The following is an 11,326-nucleotide window of genomic DNA, read 5'->3' on the forward strand; positions in this document are numbered from 1 at the left end:
TCACATTGGTACATTTGGCAACATTTTTATCTACGCTCGATATGGAGCCTCTTGATTTATATTTATTTTAATTTGAATTCACTACGTAAACTCTATTAACATAAAATGCTCTAAAAATATTAATAGTTTATGCTAACAATTTTTGAAATTCTAAATCTTTGCTAATATTATTGGTACAAGTCTCTCCTCCGTCCGTCTGTTTCTTACCTCAATACGAATACCAAGAAAACGATAAAATTATAAAATGAACCAATACACACTTTATTAAAATTGACTCTTACTTACTTTAAAATCTTCAATAAACTTTCAATTTAGTTATTTATTACAATAAGTCAACAAGCATTAACTCCACGCTTTTGTATCATCGATATAATCCTGTATCGAATAATTTGCCTTCTTTACCGATGCATTTTTTACAATTGACTTGAATCTATGAAACGGCAAAGTTAAAAATGTCTGCGGCATTTTATTATAGAAGCGGATACCTTGCCCCAAGAATGATTTATTGACTTTGCGTTTCATAGATTCGAGTCAAATTATGATGAATGATTAATATTTAGTACATTATTAACTAGCGACCCGGCCCGGTTTCGCACGGGTGCAATGCTGATACTAAATATAGTACAAATGTCTATATATACAACGTACACAACTTTCTCCCGTCGGTAAATGTATAATGTATTTAAGGTACTTAATTGGATAAGATAGGATATTGGATTATTAATACTTTATTGCTTAAAACCACTTCATAAATAAGCCATTATGTCTCGTAAAAAGTAAAAGACAAAAAATGACTTTTTTGTAGACCTTTTTAAGGTGGTTTATCTATCTCGTAGGTTTCAGCGTAAGCAATGCTAGAGCAAAAAAATGTGCTTAGTTACAACATTACATTAGGAACCTCTAAAATTATCAGTGTTTCTCAACTACATTCTGCATATATTATACATTTATAAACCTTCCCCTTGAGTCACTCTATCTACTAAAAAAATCACATCAAAATCCACTGCTTAGTTCTAAAGATCTAAGCATACATAGAGACAGACAGACAGCGGGAAGCGACTTTGTTTTATACTATGTATTGATGTTGCATAGGCAGTGATGGCTACTTACAAATCTGTGTGCAAGGAGTTTACGCTGTTATACTCTAAATTCTGTCACTCTCATAATTCAGTGGAAGAACATCAATACGAATAGAGATAGTTTAGACGCAGGAAAAACAGCGCTTTGTGTTTCTAATGAAAGGGAATTTCAACCCTATAATTATAATTACCAGCTCCTAAGAATTACTTGACTGAAAAACTTTATAGTTTTGTACTAGCTCAACCCAGGATGTGATTCCAGGTACTCGCGATCTACTGCTTTAAAAGAAAATGATTATCCATATTATTTAATTCACTTTTTATCATTTACCAGAATTTATCCAATGATATTCAAGCTAAAATCAAGTCTGTACCCGTCCGAATATTTTTCGAACCGCGAGCGAATTCAGCACTTTCGTGCCACGAATACGTTCTTATTGTTTCCCTGTAAACTGCCGCTTTTAGGTTGACTGTTCAACTAACATTATGAAACGCATCAGTTAAGTCGTTTTCGTATCACTTATTTTGTCGACAAATAACTATATAGCGTTCTATCAATAGTTAAGAACACTAGGAACTTTAAAATCATTATGTTAAATTTTTAGAACGTCACTTGTATCAACTTGTTTCGATAACACAAAGAATTTAAACGAAGAGTAAATAACAACTTTTAATAATAAAATAAAAAAGTGAAAAGTTTTAATTATCACACAAACAGGTAGGGTCAAATCGTGTGTAAACTCCTAATAGGTACTACTTCGGTTTTAAAGGGAAACCAGTGTAAATAGAACCACAAGTGACTTAGATCCCATGGATGGTTTCCCGTTCTAAATTATGGTTTATAATTCATACAATGTAAATGTCTATGGGCCGTGATGAGAAATTGTGTTATTTTCACGTCTATGTTTGTTCTAGAATAAAATAAAACAATTTACATAGTTTAACTAACATATAACACACATACAAACGTAGAATACACAAATACGTATAATTTTGCAACAATTTCTCTCAATATATAAAATCATATTTCAAGAAACACGATCGACAAGCAGCCTTAACACCGACTGCATTGTGAAGCGAAGCTCGTATGCCTGGTTCGACCGTAGATATTTCATTGGTAACTGAGGGTGTAATGAGTGGACACGAACTGAATAAAGATACTTGGCTTGCAGCAAAAATCTGATTGGAGCTAAGAATGCTACTATTTAGGTTCTAATATTAATTACTATACTGTTGTAGCATAATGATATATAAATATGATAAAAATTTGTAATGTATTCTGTAAAAAAATGGAGAGGAAATCGACTAATTGTACACGAGATAGCTATACTGACTTTATGGTATCGGAAGGTGGACTGGGCTACCTGATGGTAAGTGGTCACCACTGCCCTTATATTATGGCGCTATAAGAAATATTAACCATTCCTTACATCACTAATGCGTCAACGACCTTGGAAACTAAGATGTTAAGTCCCTTGTGCCTGTAGTAACACTGGCTCACTCACTCTTCCAACCGGAACACAACAATACTGAGTACTACTGTTTGGCGGTAGAGTATCTGATGAGTGGGTGTACCTACCCAGACAGGCTTGCACAAAGCCCTGCCACCAAGTAAAAACTCAACTGTATCATAACGAATTATCACTGGTTCAATTCAAATCAAGTGCATAAAGATTCTCAAATTTTATATATCAATACTAGCTACCAGTTCGCGCTTTGTACGAATGAAATAAAGACAAACATACAAAAAAAACCTTGTGTTTGTGACTTAGACATAGAACAATCACAAGTTTCATCACGACCAGATGAATAGTTTAGACACGCATATAGGACAAACAGACATTCATTTATTATTTATAAGGAGAAGAAGAAGATTAATGCAACTTTTAATATAATCATTATTATCGATCATCCAATGGAATTGAAGATTTCTGGCTGATAATAATTGTAGATTCTACCGAGAAGAGCTGCCAAGAATCTCATATATGTAACAATCATAATATAAATTTAAATACATACGTCCCGTATGGAAATCAACGAATAGTCCACGTAAAGGCGTTTTACAGTAAATACTTTTATATCAATATCGTAGGGATGAAAGGAAAATGAATTTAATTTAAATATTATGGAAATTTAAAAGTAAATACGGCATTTGGTTCAACTAATACAACAAATTCAAACAAATATGTCCCGTCAATTAACAAGTTTTATAGTTACAATATTACTAAAGGTTTAAGCTTATTCTATTTCACGACAAGTAAGACCTTCGCAAAATTATTAATCATGGATTCCAGAGTTTTAGTAAGTTTACGTTTAATTGTAAGACCAATTACACACGATCCGTGCCAGAGGATTTATTGGCAAAGTTTAACTCAAGGGAACTCGCATGGTTTTATTCCAGGTAAATCAAATTAGGTCATTTCTCTTGCTGAATATACTTTTAAACATTATTTTTTTTGTATTCGTTACGATGATCTTGTCAAGGTTTATTAAAATCTTACATTATTAAATTAAATTAGTCTAAATACATTAACATACATTCACAAACATAGATATATATTTAGTAAGATTGTAAGCTTCATAAAAATATATTTAACAGTGACGCCTTAATTGTAAGAAATAAACAAACGTGACGTTGACACAACAAATTGCCTCGTAAACCACACATTACTTGTACGTCTGTTTGTTTATACCCCAATTAAGGACGGGACGGAGATATTTTCATTACGAGGTGTTGAATTTATTAAAAGAAATAGTTAGTGCTTATTGACTTCCTCATTTCAGTTTATCAATTGTACGGTGCGATTTTAGAGTGGGGTGTGGTACCCAGGTATCACTTTAGTCTAGTTGAAACAGTATGTATGTACAGTATCGGTGTACCTGCTTGTAATGTATTGAACTATTCAACTAATGATATATGTTATTTTCAATGTACAATACTTTGTAGAGAAATCAACCTTATTGGCTTCGAGCAAATTATTGGAACACGACTGTTTCAACTAAGAACAAATCAGAACATACAGCTTATTGTACAAAATAATTGGATGTTATATATTTCTATCCAATTATATTGTCTGCCTCGTTGGTCTAGTGGCTAAATATAGGGTCGCAGTTCTCGAGGCCATGAGTTCAAACGGTCGGTTTTTGTACCCAGGCCCAGCTCGGGCTGATAAAAAGATATTTATATACGTTCTTTATTTATCTTTCCTCTCGTTGTGATTGGAATAGGCTATATATGACATTTGACAGCCTCGTTAGTTTAGAAGCTAGTTATAAGGCTGCATATCCCGTGGTCCTGAGTTCCAACGGAGCTCAAATGGAAGATGTAAAAAATAAGATTTTTCCTCTTATAACCTCCAAACCTTCTCCTCAATGGGAGAGAAGGCCTTAGCCCAGCAGTGGGAAATTTACAGGCTGTTAATATTGTAAAAAAAACCTGGGTGCCTTCAAACGAATCTTGCGGGCCAGCATTGCGAGGATGACTAGTGCAGTTCATTCTCGCTGACTGTACTGGCCGTCTTCGCGTTTGGACTCCACTTTATTTTTGAACGATAAATGACTCAGTATAATACCAAAATAAGTGAAAATAATACATTATACCATATTTCGTTGAAATTAATAAAATTTATTAAAATAACACAAGACATCGTAATGAGTCAAGATGGCAGGCAAGCACGACTGAATTTTCATGTGCTTAATTTGTGTTTATAATTCATCTCGTGCGTTAGCTCCAAACTCTTGAGATAACTATACCCTATTTGGTGGAGCATTGACGATGAAAGAAATAATTACACTTGATAAATCGCCAGTATCCATACGCGAAACATACTCACAATCAAGGCCTTAGCCTCTGTCTCAATTATATAATCAATAACTTCATTCATAATCCGAATAACCCGATCTATTCCTTATATAATAAACCTCGATATGAATTTATAGCGGCAATCGAACATCAAAGCGGGTTTACGTGCGAAGGCCGATCGCAAATCGGTCCCGCTTATTCGGCAATAATAAAAACAGTCTCAATAACAGGCCATAACCTTATGGCCATGAGCACATGTGTCACGAGTTATGTGCTACGGACTTAGTTTCAGCACTTTATTGTGAACCGTTAAATTTTACAGCCATGCATAAGCCCGACGTACATAGATTCGAACGTTTTGAAGATGTGGCACATTTTTTTTATGATACACTTTCGATGACGATTCTAGGAAATATATTTACTCTAGATCCAAGGTCGCACAGTGGTTGGAACATATGAATCTTAAAGGAAGATTGTCTAATTCGATATCCTGATTAACATGAATGAACTGAAAGGATAACATCATAAAGAAACATAATTTGTGTGATGAAATTCTTTCATAATTATATTGGATATATATGCTATCTGTATTGGAGCAGCTTGGTCGATTGATCTTCAAACATTTTCTCAAGAGGAGGCTTCAGCCCAATAGTAGCACAGTATCAGCCTATATGTCACTTTACTAAAAGTTATAATGAATGAATCAGAACCCCACTTACAAAACACAGACACACTCATCCCTCAATTACATTTGGATTCGTTCAATGAATGAATATTGGTTATGGTGTTAGTATTGTTGAATATTTTTCTTATTATTATATACCAACGAAGTATATAATACACGCAGCATGCATACATAACAGAGTGGTTCAAGTGGAAAGCGTAACAGACAAACAGACAGACAGAGTTAACATACAAAAACAAACGGTTTTATGAATTTTTGTTAAAAAAAAATGTTGTCATTGTGTGAGTGATAACATAATATGTATATTGTTTTTTCATGTTTACGTTAATCTAATATATTCTACATTCAGAATATTAAATATTAAATGTCATATTCCAATCAATAAACTAACACCACGATAAATATTATGAACGTCAAATGGTATAATAAAAATACCATCACGCCTATCAAAGACGTTATAATTATTTATAGTAACTTAGCTTTACTTTTAAAGTTAGTCGTCTGGTATGAATAAATAACTATGGCAAACGAATTCACATAAAATGTTATTCTAGACAAGTGCCACATCTATTTAATAAGCTTTGACAACCCGCTGACCACCAGGACGAGTTTTACGTTTCTGCGCTCGCCATTTTTTTTGCATCTTTTTGTCTCGCAAAGTTGGTAACATTGCGTCACATGTCCCCATATTCTGCAACCAACTGTTTCACATATAACTTTAAATTAAAGGGGATAAAACTTGGCTATTTGTGGCTGCTAGCTGACGATAAGGGCGAACTTTGATGTTTCGAATTCCTCTGCGTTGTAATTTCGGATGTTATTACTTTCAGTGATGTTATTTTAAATAGTATATGGTTATATAACAGTATGCGATCTGGAAAACGTCAAGGGGACGCGCGTTATGATTTTTTTAAAGAAACCTTTGATATTTCAGATAGAGAAACCTAATTTTATTTTTTATATAGCTGCCCGTCCCGAGTTCTTACGGCCGAAATAAGACTTTTTTTTATTATTTTCGTTCATACTGCGCCGAATTAAAATTTATTTCATTTCATTTCAATTACAATTAAAAAACCCAATAATCATTTCAACAAAATCGGTCCAGCTGGTAATTCAAGTGGGCTAGGTAGTAGGAAGTAGCACTTTTATGAAAAAATAAAAAATGTATTCGTCATGCTACTACGTTAAATTTATTGTAAAGGTACCATCAGCTTGGAAAGTATATTCTACCCAAAAAAGTACCAAAAAATGAACGTGGAAAATTACATACATAATTATGTCATTTTGTACTTATATATAAAAAGAAAATATTATTTCTTTATACTAGTTATTAAGACTAAAAAGTGCATAGCTTCCAATGATTTAGTCAAATTCAGAGCAATGCACGAAACTAATTCGTAATACGAAATTAAAAATAATTATGCATGCATATTAAATTCGTTCGTTGAATTCGTAACTGCTATCGTTCTCTAACCCACGAACATAAAATCCATCTGACAATTATATAATTAAAGGGGTCGCACGTGTCCGCTATTATTCCAGCGACTAAGAAATTCATTACTGACCTGACACAAATATCAGTTTTATTTCTTTTTTAATTAATCTTTTACCGCTTTCTGTCATTTACACATTACATTAACAGCCTGTAAAGTTCCTACTGCTGGACTAAGGCCTCCTCTTCCTTTGAGGAGAAGGCTTTGGAGCATATTTCACCACGCTGTCCAATGCATGTTGGTGGAATACACATGTGGCAGAATTTCGTTGAAATTAGACACATGCAGGTTTTCTCACGACGTTTTCCTTCACCGCCCAGCAAAAAATTGCTTGGAATCGGCTTTTATATAAAATCTAATGACTCACATGGACAAGTGGAAAAAAAGTGGATCTTCATCTGTCTATTCAATTCGAGATTAATTATTAAACTCAAACACTAATCTTTATCAAGGATTTATCAAAACCTGACTTATTTTCAATTAAAAAAATTGGAATAATGGAGTCATTGTATGACTTTTGTAATTGCGAATCGGCAAATTACGCCAATTATAATCAACGAACAATTTAATTCCATTATTTAAGACAACCTTTGATCGTAACTACATATTTCAAGTACGTTTTCTTTGTAAACTCAACGCCAACGCGGGTTAACACGGATGCTGCCTTGTATACCCTTACAATCTCAGAATATCCTGATAATTACTATAACTATTGATTATACCCGTAACATCGTTCCTTGCCCGGAGCAAATTAATGTAGCGAGGATAATGGTACGGCAATTGTTATATATTTGCTTATTCTTGTGTAATTTTGTGTCCATGGTCTAACTCATTAGACCTCCTGCTGTGAAATTGCTATATAATAAAATAAGGAGTAAGTAAATAAACATCAATGTTATACAGTCTCGTTGGTCTTATAAAGTCCTGGGATCGAGCCCAGGATTGGTTCAATAAAAAAAATTGTCGGCAAGTGTGGGATATTTTATCTTGTCGGATTATAATAGTGGAGGTTATTAGAAGTGCACTTGTGTTTGCGTACACATTTGTTTACTAATATCCCGCAAAGTTCGCTAGTCTCCCTTGAGAGTGAGCACCGTTGCCGAAATCGATCAGGTGGAAATTAATACTTAGATGGGTTGTGTGCCTGACAATGATCTAATATTATACTGCCAAATATACATCAGCTTATAGATAGTAGCACACCTTGAAATTAAAGGATTCCGTGAAAACGAATTCACAAATTTTTCAAAAAAGTACGAATCTACTCTGTATGGGACCAGGAGTTTTCTTTTCAAAACAACAGTGCAGTTCTGGACGAACTCACGTCGTAGAAAGTCGTCTCTTTCTATACATTCCATGGTTCTTGTTCTGCGGTTAGTCAGTTAGTTTGTTCTTAACTCTACTGGTAGTAGTTTTTTTAATTTAAGTATTTGTGTTTTTTTTACTATTATAAATGTGCCTACTGAGAAAATACCTGTTCTGAATATGTAACAGTCGTAGCTCTTTTTGCGGATATATTATACTTCCAGATCTTTCAAAGTGGAAGATTTTTTTTATCTAACATTTGTAGAGTCGTTAAAACACTTTAAACAACGTTTCGATTTGATCCTATTCGTTGAAAATTTCTTAAACATTTTTTTATGGCAGTTTTAAATCGCATGCGTAAGGCGAATGTTGAGCGTCAATGACGAAACGACGAAAGTCAAGTCTTTTGATCTATAGAATTAAAATCATGTCTGATCTGGTGTAGTCATAAAGCTGTAGCGTGTAGATCATCAAACCGTGGGCTTAACTGATTATTCGCACATATTAACCGTGATATTTTGAATGTAGAAGAAATTATTTCTGTGAATAATCAATACCCAAATAGAATTTACTCCAGTAGAGTAGCAATTAGAATTTGTATCGTTATGCTATCTAGTCACTGACGAAGGCGATCCCATCTACCTTAATATATCGGCGTGTATTTGTACGAGTGACACTCTTACTTATAAGACATCTCAGAGTGCGTGAGACGATTAAAATTTTAAGAGTAAAGACATATGTACTTGGTGGTAGGGATTTGTGGGTAGGTACCACCCCTTCATCAGATATTCTACCACCAAATAACAGTACTCTGAACTTTTGTGTTCCAGTTAGAAGGCTGAGTGAGCTAGCGTAATCACAGGCACAAGGGACATAACATCTTAGTTCCCAAGGTTGGTGGCGCATAGGTGATGTAAGGAATGGTTAATATTTCTTACAGCGCCTTTGTCTATGGGCGGTGATGACCACTTACCATCAGGTGGCCTATATGCTCGTCCGCCAACCAATGCCATAAAAAAAAAGAAAATTAAATTAGAGTATATTTTTCAATGAACTTAGATAATTTTACTAGGAGGGGCGCGCCTTCGATCTACATTAACACTATAGATCTATAACGTTATCACTTATTTCAAATGACAGAAAAAATGGTATAATGGTAATATTATTTAAATGTTATCATTATTATAGTCACTGTCACGTATCTCTTTTTAACATTTCACAACCGTGTACTACGGTAAGTTTCGAGTTAGTTGTTCCAAAATATCTTATTAGCTATATTTGTTCTAAAGTACATTGACATACAACATCCACTATAAAACTCACTCACTATCTTGATTTGATTTCAATAAATTGATTTTTAGCTTATATAATTTTATTTTGTTTAAATTTGTTTACGTTTTTTTTATTTTGTAATATGTTATTATATTAAATTTATTTACGTAACAATATTGGTACCTAATATTGGCTTTTAATCTTCATACACTATGACTTCAGATCAATGTGTCGAGTAACGTCAAAGTTATTTCTCTAGTAACTTAAACCACACCATAAAGCTGCCAAACCAAAACAGAGACTACACGAATCTTCATTCACTTTCAGGCACAATGTCTTTGTGAACACTTTTGAAAACACCACGTATTCTTCGCAGAAATAATTTTACTTACAGAACACAGCTCCTTCCAACTTTTTGTAGAACAATATATTACTTTTAACATTTATCAAATTTACAAATATCCCGATAATTGACTGGGATTGGATTTTGAAGAACGTGATGATTCAGTGATTATATTTTTTGACCACCCACACATTTTCATGTAATAGTTAGGTCAACGGGCAAATATGCCACCTGATGGTGAGTGATCATCACTGCTCATAGACATTATTGCCGCAAGAAATATTAACAATAACCTACATCGCCAATGTACCACCAAATTTGTGAACTAAGACGTTATGTCCCTTGTGACTCACCCTTCAAACTGGAATACAACAAAATTAAGTATAGCTATGATTTAAAAGTCTTGAAGCTTCGTTAGTATATATGATTCGGATGATTGTAGAATAGTTTATGAACATAAAGCTGATCCAATTCGCTGCTTAGATTGGATTAATTTGATTCACAAGTCGCATGTGTTCAAAGAACAAATATATTGTATTTAATTATAACTTATATTTTCATTCCTGAATTGCCACTTTTATTTTGTCCATATAGCCAAAGCTACACTATAATAAATTAAGAATAACACCTCGTCTTATTACTCCACTGGTTACAGGAGAGCTGGTTCATTCCTTGCCCAGAGTATCGAAGTTGCAATTCAACAGGGAAATACTGTTAGCACTCTTGCCGCCATTTCACGCGGTCTTCATTTATACAGTTACTATTTTTAATCTTTATTGGTATATAATTATGGCCTGAATGTAAATATTTCTTATATTATAGATAAATTGGTACCGATCAAAATTTAATTTAATACAATTAAATATTTGTAGTAAAAAAAATCGTCAGGCCAAAGAGATTGTGTGAAAATATTTTCTTTTGTGCGGACTATCAACTCATCAAAACAAAAAGTACTTTCTGTTGACCTAGAATTTCTAAATTTGGCTCAAAGAAATATCTCACAGTACGATGTCAATGTCTATGCGATGTGACTATCCAATTACTCTTCAACATTCTTCGTATGAAAAATAAAAGAATGTGAAAAAAAAACTAAATAATAAATAAATATTACACAACATCACATACATTACTCTGATCCCAATGTAAGTAGCTAAAGCACTTGTGTTATGGAAAATCAGAAGTAACGACGGTACCACAAACACCCAGACCCAAGGCAACATAGAAAACTAATGAACTTTTTTTATATCGACTTGGCCGGGAATCGAACCCGGAACCTCGGAGTGGAACCCATGAAAACCGGTGTACACACTACTCGACCACGGAGGTCGTCAGAATAAAAAATAAAGG

Source organism: Vanessa tameamea, chromosome 19 (genome assembly GCF_037043105.1).
Source record: "Vanessa tameamea isolate UH-Manoa-2023 chromosome 19, ilVanTame1 primary haplotype, whole genome shotgun sequence".
Taxonomy (NCBI): domain Eukaryota; kingdom Metazoa; phylum Arthropoda; class Insecta; order Lepidoptera; family Nymphalidae; genus Vanessa; species Vanessa tameamea.